The sequence below is a fragment of the Physella acuta genome, unplaced genomic scaffold, assembly GCF_028476545.2.
Source record: "Physella acuta isolate Inbredline_101_S28 unplaced genomic scaffold, ASM2847654v3 ptg000740l, whole genome shotgun sequence".
NCBI lineage: Eukaryota > Metazoa > Mollusca > Gastropoda > Physidae > Physella > Physella acuta.
This window is the reverse complement of record NW_026732258.1, coordinates 15,608-32,861: the sequence shown is the minus strand read 5'-3', so window position 1 is coordinate 32,861 and position 17,254 is coordinate 15,608.

Below are 17,254 nucleotides of genomic sequence, written 5' to 3'. Positions count from 1 at the left end.
TAGAATTTTTTTTTCTGTAGTTGATTACTTGATCTGTGGGCTAGGGGTCGTTTGGGGGTAGGGGTGGTTTGGGGGTAGGGGTGGTTTGGGGGTAGGGGTTGGATGTGATATAAGCTGAACGGCCAGCGAGACCAATCCAGGCTTGATTGACAGTCAACCAATCAAATGTCCATTTGCTGCCAGCAAGGCTCAGGGTTCAGGTGTAATTGTGGCTCCCTGGCTATTGACACCAGCAGACGCCGCGAAGGGGTCAAGTTTGATCCTCCCTGGGGTCAAGTTTGATCCTCCCACACTCAATGCCAGCTCTCCCCCCCCCCCCCCCCGGATGTCAGTCATGTCCTCGACCGGTCAACGTGGAGTGAGGAGGAAAGGCAGATAATGGGAGCAGGAACAGGAGAATATATAGGATGGGAGCAGGAACATTGGAATATATAGGATGGGAGCAGGAACTTTGGAATATATAGGATGGGAGCAGGAACAGGAGAATATATAGGATGGGAGCAGGAACTTTGGAATATATAGGATGGGAGCAGGAACAGGAGAATATATAGGATGGGAGCAGGAACAGGAGAATATATAGGATGGGAGCAGGAACAGGAGAATATATAGGATGGGAGCAGGAACAGGAGAATATATAGGAAGGGAGCAGGAACAGGAGAATATATAGGATGGGAGCAGGAACAGGAGAATATATAGGATGGGAGCAGGAACAGGAGAATATATAGGATGGGAGCAGGTAGAGGAGAATATATAGGATGGGAGCAGGTAGAGGAGAATATATAGGATGGGAGCAGGAACAGGAGAATATATAGGATGGGAGCAGGAACATTGGAATATATAGGATGGGAGCAGGAACTTTGGAATATATAGGATGGGAGCAGGAACAGGAGAATATATAGGATGGGAGCAGGAACAGGAGAATATATAGGATGGGAGCAGGAACAGGAGAATATATAGGATGGGAGCAGGAACAGGAGAATATATAGGATGGGAGCAGGAACAGGAGAATATATAGGATGGGAGCAGGAACAGGAGAATATATAGGATGGGAGCAGGAACAGGAGAATATATAGGATGGGAGCAGGAACATTGGAATATATAGGATGGGAGCAGGAACTTTGGAATATATAGGATGGGAGCAGGAACAGGAGAATATATAGGATGGGAGCAGGAACAGGAGAATATATAGGATGGGAGCAGGAACAGGAGAATATATAGGATGGGAGCAGGAACAGGAGAATATATAGGATGGGAGCAGGAACAGGAGAATATATAGGATGGGAGCAGGAACAGGAGAATATATAGGATGGGAGCAGGTACAGGAGAATATATAGGATGGGAGCAGGTAGAGGAGAATATATAGGATGGGAGCAGGAACAGGAGAATATATAGGATGGGAGCAGGTAGAGGAGAATATATAGGATGGGAGCAGGTAGAGGAGAATATATAGGATGGGAGCAGGAACAGGAGAATATATAGGATGGGAGCAGGTAGAGGAGAATATATAGGATGGGAGCAGGAACAGGAGAATATATAGGATGGGAGCAGGTAGAGGAGAATATATAGGATGGGAGCAGGAACAGGAGAATATATAGGATGGGAGCAGGAACAGGAGAATATATAGGATGGGAGCAGGAACAGGAGAATATATAGGAAGGGAGCAGGAACAAGAGAATATATATAATGGGAGCAGGAACAGGAGAATATATTTAATGGGAGCAGGAACAGGAGAATATATAGGAAGGGAGCAGGAACAAGAGAATATATATAATGGGAGCAGGAACAGGAGAATATATAGGATGGGAGCAGGTACAGGAGAATATATAGGATGGGAGCAGGTACAGAAGAATATATAGGAAGGGAGCAGGAACAAGAGAATATATATAATGGGAGCAGGAACAGGAGAATATATAGAATGGGGCAAGGTACAGAAGAATATATAGGAAGGGAGCAGGAACAAGAGAATATATATAATGGGAGCAGGAACAGGAGAATATATAGGATGGGAGCAGGAACAGGAGAATATATATAATTGGGAGCAGGTACAAGAGAATATATAGGATGGGAGCAGGAACAGGAGAATATATATAATGGGAGCAGGTACAGGAGAATATATAGGATGGGAGCAGGAACAAGAGAATATATATAATGGGAGCAGGTACAGGAGAATATATAGGATGGGAGCAGGAACAAGAGAATATATATAATGGGAGCAGGAACAGGAGAATATATAGGATGGGAGCAGGAACAGGAGAATGTATAGGATGGGAGCAGGTACAGGAGAATATATAGGATGGGAGCAGGAACAGGAGAATATATAGGATGGGAGCAGGTACAGAAGAATATATAGGAAGGGAGCAGGAACAAGAGAATATATATAATGGGAGCAGGAACAGGAGAATATATAGAATGGGAGCAGGTACAGAAGAATATATAGGAAGGGAGCAGGAACAAGAGAATATATAGGATGGGAGCAGGAACAGGAGAATATATATAATGGGAGCAGGAACAGGAGAATATATAGGATGGGAGCAGGAACAGGAGAATATATATAATTGGGAGCAGGTACAAGAGAATATATAGGATGGGAGCAGGAACAGGAGAATATATATAATGGGAGCAGGTACAGGAGAATATATAGGATGGGAGCAGGAACAAGAGAATATATATAATGGGAGCAGGTACAGGAGAATATATAGGATGGGAGCAGGAACAAGAGAATATATATAATGGGAGCAGGAACAGGAGAATATATAGGATGGGAGCAGGAACAAGAGAATATATATAATGGGAGCAGGAACAGGAGAATATATAGGATGGGAGCAGGAACAGGAGAATATATATAATGGGAGCAGGAACAGGAGAATATATTTAATGGGAGCAGGAACAAGAGAATATATATAATGGGAGCAGGAACAGGAGAATGTATATAATGGGAGCAGGAACAGGAGAATGTATAGGATGGGAGCAGGTACAGGAGAATATATAGGATGGGAGCAGGTACAGGAGAATATATAGAAAGGGAGCAGGAACAAGAGAATATATATAATGGGAACAGGAGAATATATTTAATGGGAGCAGGAACAGGAGAATATATAGGATGGGAGCAGGAACAGGAGAATGTATATAATGGGAGCAGGAACAGGAGAATGTATAGGATGGGAGCAGGAAGATTGGAATAAATAGGATAGGAGCAGGTACATGAGAATATAGGATGGGAGCAGGTACAGGAGAATATATAGGGTGGGAGCAGGAACATAAGATATATAGAATGGGAGCAGGAACAGGAGAATATATAGGATGGGAGCAGGAACAGGAGAATATATAGGATGGGAGCAGGTACAGGAGAATATATAGGATGGGAGCAGGTACAGGAGAATATATAGGAAGGGAGCAGGAACAAGAGAATATATATAATGGGAGCAGGAACAGGAGAATATATTTAATGGGAGCAGGAACAGGAGAATATATAGGATGGGAGCAGGAACTTTGGAATATATAGGATGGGAGCAGGTACAGGAGAATATATAGGATAGGAGCAGGAACATTGGAATATATAGGATAGGAGCAGGAACAGGAGAATATATAGGATGGGAGCAGGAACAGGAGAATATATAGAATGGGAGCAGGAACATTGGAATATATAGGATGGGAGCAGGAACAGGAGAATATATAGGATGGGAGCAGGAACAGGAGAATATATAGGATGGGAGCAGGAACATTGGAATATATAGGATAGGAGCAAATACAGAGTATATAGGATGGGAGCAGGAACATTGGAATATATAGGATGGGAGCAGGAACAGGAGAATATATAGGATGGGAGCAGGAACAGGAGAATATAGGATAGGGGCAGGAACAGGAGAATATATAGGATAGGAGCAGTTACAGAAGAATATATAGGATGGGAGCAGGAACAGGAGAATATATAGGATGGGAGCAGGAACAGGAGAATATATAGGAAGGGAGCAGGAACAGGAGAATATATAGGATGGGAGCAGGAACATTGGAATATATAGGATAGGAGCAAATACAGAGTATATAGGATGGGAGCAGGAACATTGGAATATATAGGATAGGAGCAGGAACTTTGGAATATATAGGATGGGAGCAGGAACAGGAGAATATATAGGATGGGAGCAGGAACAGGAGAATATATAGGATGGGAGCAGGAACAGGAGAATATATAGGAAGGGAGCAGGAACAGGAGAATATATAGGATGGGAGCAGGAACAGGAGAATATATAGGATGGGAGCAGGAACAGGAGAATATATAGGATGGGAGCAGGAACAGGAGAATATATAGGATGGGAGCAGGAACAGGAGAATATATAGGATGGGAGCAGGAACAGGAGAATATATAGGATGGGAGCAGGAACAGGAGAATATATAGGATGGGAGCAGGAACAGGAGAATATATAGGAAGGGAGCAGGAACAGGAGAATATATAGGATGGGAGCAGGAACAGGAGAATATATAGGATGGGAGCAGGTACAGAAGAATATATAGGATGGGAGCAGGAACAGGAGAATATATAGGATGGGAGCAGGAACAAGAGAATATATATAATGGGAGCAGGTACAGGAGAATATATAGGATGGGAGCAGGAACATTGGAATATATAGGATGGGAGCAGGAACAGGAGAATATATAGGATGGGAGCAGGAACATTGGAATATATAGGATGGGAGCATGAACAGGAGAATATATAGGATGGGAGCAGGAACCGGAGAATATATAAGATGGGAGCAGGAACATTGGAATATATAGGATGGGAGCAGGAACAGGAGAATATATAGGATGGGAGCAGGAACATTGGAATATATAGGATGGGAGCATGAACAGGAGAATATATAAGATGGGAGCAGGAACATTGGAATATATAGGATGGGAGCAGGAACCGGAGAATATATAAGATGGGAGCAGGAACATTGGAATATATAGGATGGGAGCAGGAACTTTGGAATATATAGGATGGGAGCAGGAACATTGGAATATATAGGATGGGAGCAGGAACATTGGAATATATAGGATGGGAGCAGGAACTTTGGAATATATAGGATGGGAGCAGGAACCGGAGAATATATAGGATGGGAGCAGGAACATTGGAATATATAGGATGGGAGCATGAACAGGAGAATATATAAGATGGGAGCAGGAACATTGGAATATATAGGATAGGAGCAAATACAGAGTATATAGGATGGGAGCAGGAACATTGGAATATATAGGATGGGAGCAGGAACAGGAGAATATATAGGATGGGAGCAGGAACATTGGAATATATAGGATAGGAGCAAATACAGAGTATATAGGATGGGAGCAGGAACATTGGAATATATAGGATGGGAGCAGGAACAGGAGAATATATAGGATGGGAGCAGGAACAGGAGAATATATAGGATGGGAGCAGGAACAGGAGAATATATAGGATGGGAGCAGGAACATTGGAATATATAGGATAGGAGCAAATACAGAGTATATAGGATGGGAGCAGGAACATTGGAATATATAGGATGGGAGCAGGAACAGGAGAATATATAGGATGGGAGCAGGTACAGGAGAATATGTAGGATGGGAGCAGGAACCGGATAATATATAGGATTTGAGCAGGAACATTGGAATATATAGGATGGGAGCAGGAACAGGATAATATATAGGATTTGAGCAGGAACATTAAAATATATAGGATGGGAGCAGGAACAGGATAATATATAGGATTTGAGCAGGAACATTAAAATATATAGGATGGGAGCAGGTACAGGAGAATATATAGGATGGGAGCAGGAACAGGATAATATATAGGATTTGAGCAGGAACATTGGAATATATAGGATAGGAGCAGGTACAGGAGAATATATAGGATGGGAGCAGGAACTTTGGAATATATAGGATGGGAGCAGGTAGAGGAGAATATATAGGATGGGAGCAGGTGCTATGGAATAATTGTTTTAATTTTAAAGTGACTTTCGATACACGTTAGTGGTATTTTAGTCTATTTCCGGTTTCTAAAATAATGATACCGTAGCAGTTTTTAGCTAGATAGAAAGAATTTCTTATAAAAAGTTTTATAATTAGTGGGACTTTGTGGTTCAGTGGAATAGCAAACGACTGATAACCCGAGAGTTTTGATATCGAATCCGCGTTGGAGTCTGTTTAACATCTTTGAGTCCACTCAGTTCTTATTTGTACCTGGCACACTCTAGGGAAAGGCGGCGTGACCTTTACATCCAGAGGTCACAGAAAAAGATCAACTCTACTTCACTTGCCCTATGGACGGTCAGGCCGAGGTAGGTTAGGCTGGTTTCTGTTCACTTTGCACTGAGGTGGACGAAACATCGTAGGAGTGTTAGATCCGATACGTAACCCTAACCCTAACCCAAACCCTAACCCTAACCAAACCCTAACCCATTGAGGTGGACGAAACCCTAACCCTAACCCAAACCCTAACCCATTGAGGTGGACGAAACCCTAACCCAAACCCTAACCCATTGAGGTGGACGAAACCCTAACCCTAACCCATTGAGGTGGACGAAACCCTAACCCTAACCCAAACCCTAACCCATTGAGGTGGACGAAACCCTAACCCTAACCCAAACCCTAACCCATTGAGGTGGACGAAACCCAAACCCTAACCCATTGAGGTGGACGAAACATCGTAGGAGTGTTAGATCCGATACGTAACCCTAACCCTAACCCAAACCCTAACCCTAACCAAACCCTAACCCATTGAGGTGGACGAAACCCTAACCCTAACCCAAACCCTAACCCATTGAGGTGGACGAAACCCAAACCCTAACCCATTGAGGTGGACGAAACATCGTAGGAGTGTTAGATCCGATACGTAACCCTAACCCTAACCCTAACCCAAACCCTAACCCTAACCAAACCCTAACCCATTGAGGTGGACGAAACCCTAACCCTAACCCATTGAGGTGGACGAAACCCTAACCCTAACCCAAACCCTAACCCATTGAGGTGGACGAAACCCTAACCCTAACCCAAACCCTAACCCATTGAGGTGGACGAAACATCGTAGGAGTGTTAGATCCGATACGTAACCCTAACCCTAACCCTAACCCAAACCCTAACCCTAACCCTAACCAAACCCTAACCCATTGAGGTGGACGAAACATCGTAGGATTGATGCGTAGATTTCTATCACGAGAACTTTTGTATTTGCTTTATTTTCTAAAATCAACGGGACATCTAATTAGACATTCTAATTAGACATTCTAATTAGACATTCTAATGATGCTACAATCACTTATCACCTGGTCTACGAGTGGGTGAAATTGCATTCTCAAAATCTTGACCCGTGACTGATTAAGGATTATGCGTTAAGCCTGATCAATTATAATTAGGTGAAAATACCCTTTAGTTATAGAATTTGTTTTATCAATGTAAAGGGGTCATCCATTTATGACGTCCACAATGAGGGGGGGGGGGGGGGGGGGGCTCTGAAGAAAAATCGGCTTTTCTGGACGCGTGTGGACTGGGGGAGGGGGGGGGGGGGTCGGGTCACTGTGGACATCCACATGCGGAATTAAACCACACAATACTTACATTTGATAATTTAAAAAATAAATCTAAAATTTCACATAAAATGTTGATTATACAATAATTCAGCAGTTCTCGTGGTAAATTTATCAAAAATGTAGCTGTATACCGCCCGCCTGAAAAAATAATCGACTTTTTTTTACAAGCGGGAGGGGATGGGGCAGTGACGGCGGCAATTTTTAAAACAATTCATGGAATTTCAAGTTTATTTTTAAACATTTCAAACAATTGCAACCATATCATAGTAGGCCTACATCATGTTTTTGTGTCAAAGCCAAAGATGATGTAGATCTAGTCATTTATTTCAAGTAAAAATCTCAAAACAACCACGTTGCAATTAGATATTTAAATATCAGCGCGTGTATAATGTGCTCGCTTGGTCAGGTGTGTAGGTCGAACGGTCAGCGCGACCTCAAAATGGATGAGAGGCTGTTATGGAAACACATGTAGAGTAAAATATAGTAAAAGTAATATAATGAAGACACGTTAATTAACCGAATGTACCGAACACGCAGTAGCGTAGCGAGGGGGGGGGGGGGCGGGGGGGACAAATGTCCCCGGGCGCCGACCTTAGGGGGCGCCAAAATGGGTTGGAAAAATAAATTGAAAGGTTGAGGGGGGTGTACATCGAAAGTTTGAGGGTCGGGGGTGCAAATGGGAATCTCAAGGGGGGGGGGGGGGTGCAAATCGAAAGTTTGAGGGGGGGGGGGGGCAGCAAATCAAAATCTTGAGGTGGGGGGTGCAAATCGAAAAGTTTGTTCCCGGGCGCCGGGAAGGGTCGCTACGCCTCTGCGAACACGTCTAATCGTTGTTAGCTAGACAGCCACAAATGACAGTAAAAACTTCGGTCTAAAGATTCTACAATTTAAAAAAACATTATGACAGCCAGCAAATCTCTGACTCTTTATAAAAAAAAAAGATTGGGTAACGAAAGCCTTTAAAATCGAGAGGCAGGGTATACAGCGTCCATGCGCGATAACTCTTTCAATAAAGTACAATTTTAAATAGTCTTAGCACATTCACGCGATAAGTTTACACGGCGTAGACTTACGGACATCCTGGAAAAGTTTACTCCCAAATATTATTTAGGCCTAACAATGGAAGGCACAGAAAACATCAAATCCCTATATTACATTATCAAATATCAGTTAATATGTTTTGAGACGTCTACTAAATTTTTGTGGACGTCCACAATGGGGGGGGGGGGGAGGGGGATCTAAAATTCCAAATTGTGTGGACGTCATAAATGGATGACCTCTAAGCGGGCATCAGTCCAGTATAATTTGCCGAACAATCCAAAATAATTTTGTTTCAAATAACACACACCCTCGTTCAATTGGCAGTAAGAGATTGGACCAGCTGATACTAGACATTCGGGCAGTGGTTAGACTTGATACTAGACATTCGGGCAGTGTTTAGACTTCCCCCTTCGCCCCTTCCCCCTACGTGGAGGTGTTGACAAGGTGTCAGCAAGCAGCAATACACACGGTCTAAAGCCGGGCCGCCCGGCTCCATAGACAGGGGACAGCACCGACCAAACCTTTTTTCTTGAGCCCCATTCAATATTCCCCAGTTTCCTCCCCTGTCCTGACAGATCCATTGAACGAGTGAGAGCCGTCACACAAACATTCAGGTGTACGACTCGGCTACACGGGGTGGGGAGGAGGGGGGGGGGGGGGGGCTACACGACCGCTGGCATAGTCAGCTCCGACATGCGGGGTGGGGGGGGGGGGGGGTCTGTGAAGAAGAGGTTTCTATCGAGGGGCTACTGACGTGCTATTAATGTGTTACTCATCTTTATACGACTAAAACTCAAGTTTGTTTACATGTTTGAATATTTATTTATTTTTTGTTTGTTTGTCTGATTAGCTAATGGAGAGAATCTGCTCTATGTATAAAGCTGCATAATAGTATGTAGGTAGAGAACAATTTTTGTTTTCAGACAGACTGTTAATCACAAATGTATTTAAAGGCGTTAATTAATTTATTGATTTATTCATTGGTAGATTAACCACATTAATTTTAAAAGTTTAGAAAAACGACTTTACTTTGAGTGAATAGTAACGTCACATGATTTGTTTACTTTTTAGTACAATAAATGGCGGCTCCTATACAAGATTTCGTATCTTATTCAGATCTTTAACGCGTTATAAAGCTAATTTTCTGTCGGCTATAACTTTAACAATACATTCGTTTTCTGTTTTTATTACGTTCCAACACTAATATCAATTTCCAACTGTCTTTTTCATTTAGTTTTACAATAAATTTCTCTAGCTCTACAATCTGTCCAAGAAAGTTATTTATAGATCTAGATCTAGAATCTAGGTCAAACCAAAGATTAATTAGTTAAAAAAATTCATAAAAAACGTTTTAATAACAAGCTTTTATGTAATGATGCACTAAAAAGTAGAAAATAAATTATACACTACTATTTAAATTACTATAAAGAAAAGCGTGGGTCTCTTCTCAAATATTAGTAAAGGTATCCAATAGGTACTAAACTACTAAAGTGACCCACGCTTTTCTTTATAGTAATTTAAATAGTAGTGTATAATTTATTTTCTACTTTTTAGTGCATCATTACATAAAAGCTTGTTATTAAAACGTTTTTTATGATTTTTTTTTTCAGTAGCCTACTTTACATGTTTTATTTACAATAGTGTTACATGACTAAAAACCATTGCGCGCCTGCTGAACGTGATGGCGCAGCTATTAAACCTGATGGCGCAGCTATTGAAAGTGATGACGCGTGTGGTGTGGTTGGATTAACATGCCTACTTATTCGGTCCAAATTTTAATTAATTCATAAAAAAATTAATTAGGCATCCAATTAAGTCAAATTTAGTTTCAGATTGCATTGTCTTCATGTCTTGACACACGTGCCAATTGTGAATCGTATCGGTCAAGTAGAACTGTCCGAATTTTCACTCCTACGTTTCGATCTAGACTGACGACAGACTGTCGACTGACGACAGACAGAGGAAGTGAGTTAAATAAAAGCTTTTAAATACTTGATATAAATCTGTGTGATTTATCTATCTAGATCTAGAATAGGTCTAATCTAGATCTAGCAAGAGCTACGCAAAACCTAGACTTAAGTAAACCAGTCGTAGAATATAGATAATTCTATCTAGATTCAGACGATAATTAGTTTCTATATACTAAACTATTTCAGACCTTTATTATTTTATATAATCTTTATTTGTTTAGGTATGGTATTGGCTAATTTAAGATAAAATGTAATTTGAAAGTTACTAGACTTAGATCTAGATCAAGAGATAGGGCCTATGCGCGTAAATCAAGTTGCATAAGGAGATTCAAAGTATTATTATATAGCACAAAAAAAACATCAGAGACGTCACGAGTCTAGAGAGCTAAGTTGTTAGTGTAATAGGCTTTCATGCGGGCGGCACGGTTCTAGACACATCACGACAATGTTTTAAAAAAAAAGTTATTTTTTTATATGTGAATGATAAAGTTGAACTTGGCGGGATACAGGGCAGGTGAAGTAGAGTTTATCTGTTTCTTTGTCCTAAGCATATGAATGGATAGTGTGGTCAGAGACATGTTGGGCCGGAATCGTTTTTTTAAACGATAAAAACATGTTGTCTGAGACTTTGCGGGACACTGGGCAGGTAAAGTAGAGTTGAGTAGGTCACATGTGATGTGAGTATATGAAGGGATAGTGTGGTCAGACCAATGCTCAGCCGAAATCGGTGTTTTTAAAAGATAAAAAACGTCTTTTTGAATGTGGGGTCTGGTTATTTTGTGATGATAAGTGACAGACGTGATGTCATTTATGGATGACCCCTGAAACCCACAGTTATCCAAGGGATGATGGGAAAGTTTAGTATGCTTCTAAAACCTACAGACGTGTTACTAAAGAAATTATATTATTCTATTAACTATCAAAACATTAACCCCATCACTACAACAAGATTAACCCCATCACTTCCACATTAACCCTATCACTACTACATTAACCCCATAACTACCAAAACATTTACCCCATCACTACCACATTTACCCCATCACTACCACATTAACCCCATCACTACCACAATAACCCTATCATTACTACAATATTAACCCCATTAATACAACATGGACCCCATCACTACCACATTAACCCAATAACTACCACAATATTAACCTAATCAATACCAGATTAACCCCATCACTACCACAACACTAACGCCATCACTACCACAAAATTAACCCCATCACTTCTGTATTAACCCCATCACTACCACATTAACCCCATCACTTTATATTCTAAAATTGGAAGATGACGCCATTTGTTCGTGTACTTTCCGTAGTTTAAACATGTGACATGTAACGTCATTGTTTATTGTGTTCTTGTCACAACTATAAACACTTTTCCGATTGCATCATTCTAATTGTCTTTCTACATTCGAATATGCCTTTATTTTTATTTTCATTTTTTTAATAGATTTCAGTTTATCATTTAAAACATTGAACATATTATTTTCAACAAAACACCGTATCTTTAAGTTCTCCATATATCGCTGAACATACTGAACACATAGCCTTAAAAATGTTACGGAGAGAGAGAGAGAGAGAGAGAGAGAGAGAGAGAGAGAGAGAGAGAGATGGAGAGAGAGAGAAAGTGCCCACATGGGCTTTTATATATTAGGATTATGTGGAGCGAGATTTTAAGATGACCTTTAAAGAATATCAGAAAGTGTACACCCAAACTGTTTCAATTAGCCAATGCTACAATGAAGACTTACATCATTTCATACTTTCTTCAAATATTTTATTTGACATTAGATCGAGGAAAATCCCTAGGAGGTCCGGCCCTATCAGTGAATGGGTTCAAATTCTTTCTCATTATTAAAGCGGGACAAATGTTCTACGACAAGGGCTACAACTTGAATAATATCTTTAAACTACTGTTTTTCCCTGATTACCTACCTTTTAAAATGTAAATTATTTTACGTGTTATTGTCTGCCGGATTTTAAATAGGAAATTTTAATTGTTTGACATTTCTAAAGTTTAATTGTTTGACATTTTTAAAGTTTAATTGTTTGGCATTTCTAAAGTTTAATTGTTTGACATTTCTAAAGTTTAATTGTTTGGCATTTCGAAAGTTTAATTGTTTGACATTTTTAAAGTTTATTTGTTTGACATTTTTAAAGTTTAATTGTTTGACATTTCTAAAGTTTAATTGTTTGACATTTCTAAAGTTTAATTGTTTGACATTTCTAAAGTTTAATTGTTTGACATTTTTAAAGTTTATTTGTTTGACATTTTTAAAGTTTAATTGTTTGACATTTCTAAAGTTTAATTGTTTGACATTTCTAAAGTTTAATTGTTTGACATTTCTAAAGTTTAATTGTTTGACATTTCTAAAGTTTAATTGTTTGACATTTCTAAAGTTTAATTGTTTGACATGTTTAAAGTTTAATTGTTTGACATTTTTAAAGTTTAATTGTTTGACATTTCTAAAGTTTAATTGTTTGACATTTCTAAAGTTTAATTGTTTGACGTTTCTAAAGTTTAATTGTTTGACATTTCTAAAGTTTAATTGTTTGACATTTCTAAAGTTTAATTGTTTGACATTTCTAAAGTTTAATTGTTTGACATTTCTAAAGTTTAATTGTTTGACATTTCTAAAGTTTAATTGTTTGACATTTCTAAAGTTTAATTGTTTGACATTTCTAAAGTTTAATTGTTTGACATTTCTAAAGTTTAATTGCTTGACATTTCTAAAGTTTAATTGTTTGACATTTCTAAAGTTTAATTGTTTGACATTTCTAAAGTTTAATTGTTTGACAGTTCTAAAGTTTAATTGTTTGACATTTCTAAAGTTTAATTGTTTGACATTTTTAAAGTTTAATTGTTTGACATTTCTAAAAGTTTAATTGTTTGACATTTTTAAAGTTTAATTGTTTGACATTTCTAAAAGTTTAATTGTTTGACAGTTCTAAAGTAAAATTGTTTGCACTTTTTATTGTAACATCATTAATTTCTCGAATGGCCCAGAAATAAACCATTGGCTCAGAAATAAACCATTGGCCCAGAAATAAACCATTGGCCCAGAAATAAACCATTGGCCCTGAAATAAACCATTGGCCCAGAAATAAACCATTGGCTCAGAAATAAACCATTGGCTCAGAAATAAACCATTGGCCCAGAAATAAACCATTGGCCCAGAGACCATGTTTAAGATCCATTTTGCCTACGAAATAATTATTCGAGTTATATCTCTTGGTTTCATCAGATTACATCCCTTGCTGATCTTAACTTCGAAATCCATTTAATATAACTTTACGTGTTTAATTTAACTTCACATGTTTAATATAACTTTACGTGTTTAATTTAACTTCACACCACACCGCACCGCACCACACCACACCACACCACACCACACCACACCACACCACACCACACCACACCACACCACACTACACTACACTACACTACACTACACTACACTACACTACACTACACTACACTATACTACACTACACTACACTACACTACTCTACACTACACTGCACTACACTACACTACACTACACTACACTACTTGTGTCAGTACTGTTAGATAACTTTTGGTGTTCAAAGGCCGGTAATTCAGTTTTTATTTATTTTCTAAAGATACCGAGTTACCTACCTGGCAGAAGACATTTTTAGACATTTTGACCAGCTATACATACAGGCACACCACACATACAGATACAAACATACATGCGCGACACACATAAAACGGTAGACATATTGGCACAGCATACAAAGAGGGGCAGAAATACAGTTACATATATACCAGCGTCATGTGCGCATTTATATAACACTAGGCATGCTGCCCAGCTTCGCTTAGGCTTTCGAAAACATTGAGAATTTGAATGCTTAATTAATTCGCCCGAAGGTCGGTCTACGACCTCAAGAGTTATGAAGAGGTTCCTCCGTGGACATTTTTTTTCGATTTATAGCTCATATAAGGTACCGGTCAGTCGAGGTCAGTTTTGACCCCCACATCGTAGACTTTTCGGCCAACCGGCCCCCGTGTTCTGTCGCACCAAGGCAAGATCATGCCAAATTTGAAGCGCCTGCGGCGCCGGGAAGTGCCCTATCGGACACCCGACAATCTAGATCTAGATCTAGATTCCTAAAAGAATTTTTTTTTTAAATTTAGCCCGAGCATAATAAAAAAGAATACATTAACCAAGTTGACTTGCTGTGTCTCGAACCCGCACCACCTGCGTGGTTTAATGTACACTAACATCTCCGCTATTTAGGCACCTTATAAAATACGGAGAATGAAACACGTATTTTAAAATCTTAACTTACGCGAATATGCCTATTCTTTCAAATTAATTTTTTATCCCAAATTAGCCAGTTCCAAACAAAGATTTTGTATAAAATAAATAAGTCTTGAAATAGTTTAGTCCTAATATAGACATTTATTTTTGGAATTGATTTTAGAGAAGTTAGAGTCTAAATCTAGATCTTAGCGTCTACGTCTAGATCTAGTTATTGCGTAGATTTAGATTTAGATTTAGTCTAGATCTAGAATCTCTAGATCTAGAATCCAAATACATAAAATAAATTTTATGAGTTTAGGCCGGAAAAATTGTATTGTATACATTTCATAGTGTACGTAGATCTAAATCAAATTTGAATGAAATAGTTCATTTCTTTTCATTCTTAACACGGCAGATGACGTCATTAGTTAATGTATAAGCAATAGTGACGTCACAGTTTTATGCGTTCTTTTTCACATATATTAATGCTTTTCCGGTTGCATAAATAATACTGTTTCTCTACATTCGAATACGCCTTTAATTTTTATTTTTCTTCTTTAAGTAAAATTGTGGTTATACATTTAAAACATCTAACATATTATTTTCAACAAAAGTCCGTAAAAAGTTCTCCATATACCGCTGCCGATTCTGACGTGATGTCCGGCGAAAATTTTTTGCGGACAGAGAAAGAGAGAGAGAGAGAGAAGAGCGCACATGGCCTTTTATAAATTAGGATTTTTAATAGGAAAAATAAAATCAAGTTTTAAAAAATTCTAACATGGTATTATTCATTTATTTAATTCCGGTAACTATAGTAGGCACGAAGGCCTTTTTTCACATTGGCCGTTTTAAAATAAACAAATAAAACAACAATTTAATAACAGCATTTTAAAAAAAAATTGCATAATAACGACATAGCAGTAACATAGCACTAACCAGGGGCGGAACTACAGTGCAGCCAGACCCCGCAATGTGGGGGGTGGGGGGCCCACAGCCGATCATAATCAATTATTTATAGTTTAAAAAATAAAAAAATAATGACGTCACGCTTTTTTGGATGATTTCCCCTCCCCCCACCCTCCCCTCCGTCAACATCGTCACAAAAAGCCAGACCCCCCCCCTCCCCATTTTTATAAATAACAATCTATATTAGTGATATATGCTTGAGCTGTAGTGTAAAAGATAAGCAAACGTTCAAAACACTTCCATGACTTATTTCCTTTTTTTAAAATAGTTAAATACGGGTGCTCATAAGCTCCCATAATAGATTTGTACTAAACAAATTAAAAAGCAATTACTTCACTTGATTATTTTTTTTAAATACATACTAAAGAATGGCATAAGTATAAAAAGAAAATAGATTTAAAATTAATAATATAAATACAAAAAAACATAAATCTATAATATAAGCGGGCTGTGTCTGTCCTTCCTTCCTTCCTTCCGTCCGTCATCGCTATAGATTTTGGGACTATAAAAGTAAACTACGCACCATGCTGTGCTATTCAGTGCACCGCAGTGTCTTATTATAAGTAATAGAGTAGGGTTTGTTTATATAGCGGCATAGAGCTATTTTATAATTTCCACTGTTTGTACAATTTTGCATAACGTAAAGAGAATATTAAATACACGCACATTGCTAAAACATATTAAAAGGATCAATGTCAAATATAGTTTTCGTTAATATTCCTAGAAAAAGTGGATACATTTTAATAAAATAATAACAGTAGGTTAGAAAAATCTAATTAAACTGTTTAGTACTTTTGCCAAGGGAGGTATTTTAAAAATAAATTGAACTCACGCTAAAAATGTGAATGCAAAATCTGCAAGACGGAATAATTGTTGGAATAATATAATTAGCAAAATGTGAATGCAAATTATGCAGACGTGTAAGAGTACATTATTGTTGGAATATTATACTTAGCATTGATTGATAAAAGGCTATATTTTATTGATTTTATTCACTGAATGTACTGTTTACTAATTATAATTTTTAATCAACTATTCTCCATTATTATATTAAGTCATCACGTTCATTAGGTGCGCAATGGTTTTAGTCATGAAACTTTATTGTAATTTTTAAAAAGTACTGAAAAAAATGCATGAATTTATAAAGTGCAATATGGTAGGTAAAACACGGATATTCTAAATACTGCCTTTAATTTATTTTATACACTGAACGTTTTGTTTACTAATTATTATTCTATCTTTCAGTTTGCGGACAAGCTAGGGGTTTTATAGCAGATGCGTAGCAAGGGGGGGGGGCATATGTCCCAGAGCGCCGACCTTAGGGGGCGCCAATGTGGGTTGGAAAAAATTTGCGGGGGGGGGGGGGGTTCGTTTGTGTTGTATTTAGTTTTGTTCTGTTCAAAACTTGGTACATTTAAAAAAGATTTACCGTGTGTTGTAGTTGTGGTTGTGGTTGT